The sequence below is a fragment of the Octopus bimaculoides genome, chromosome 7, assembly GCF_001194135.2.
Source record: "Octopus bimaculoides isolate UCB-OBI-ISO-001 chromosome 7, ASM119413v2, whole genome shotgun sequence".
Taxonomy (NCBI): Eukaryota; Metazoa; Mollusca; class Cephalopoda; order Octopoda; family Octopodidae; genus Octopus; species Octopus bimaculoides.
In genome coordinates, this window is record NC_068987.1 from 68,804,797 (window position 1) to 68,805,404 (window position 608).

General features: G+C 42.4%; 1 protein-coding gene across 1 annotated transcript in view; it reads right to left on the reverse strand.

Moving 5' to 3' along the window:
* The window catches only part of LOC106874518 (5'-AMP-activated serine/threonine-protein kinase catalytic subunit alpha), a 616,447-nt gene that overhangs the window by 192,937 nt on the left and 422,902 nt on the right, over positions 1 to 608 (reverse strand). The gene's annotated exons all lie outside the window — the stretch shown is intronic.

Genomic DNA, 608 nt, shown 5'->3' on the forward strand with positions numbered 1-608 from the left:
ATGTATGTATGTATGTATATGTATATATATATGTGTGTGTGTGTGTGTGTGTGTGTGTGTGTGTGTTGGCACTCCATCGCTTACGACGTCAAGCGTCAAGGGTTCCAGTTGATCCGATCAACGGAACACCCTGCTCGTGAAATTAACGTGCAAGTGGCTGAGCACTCCACAGACACGTGTATCCTTAACGTAGTTCTCGGAGATACTCAGCGTGACACAGTGTGACAAGGCTGACCCTTTGAAATACCGGCACATACATTACTTACTTTACCATATTCGGAACCTTCACTGCGTTGGATCTGGAGGCTACAGTAGACCGAGAACTGCATAGCAGGATATACTATTGTGGAATTCCGCGTTTACGTTCGGTGTTTTTGGTCTACGCTTGTGATTGATCTATCCGTATTTGCTTTAATAAGTGTCGGTATACATTGTTAATACACAGGTGTGCTATCTCCGACTCTACCTTGGCACCTTTGTTATTAAAGTACCTTTATTTTATTGGGCAGGTGTCTTCTGCTATAGCCTCGTACCGATCAAAGCCCTGTAAGTGGATTTAGCAGACGGAAACTAAAAGAAGCATGTCGTATATATATATATATATATAT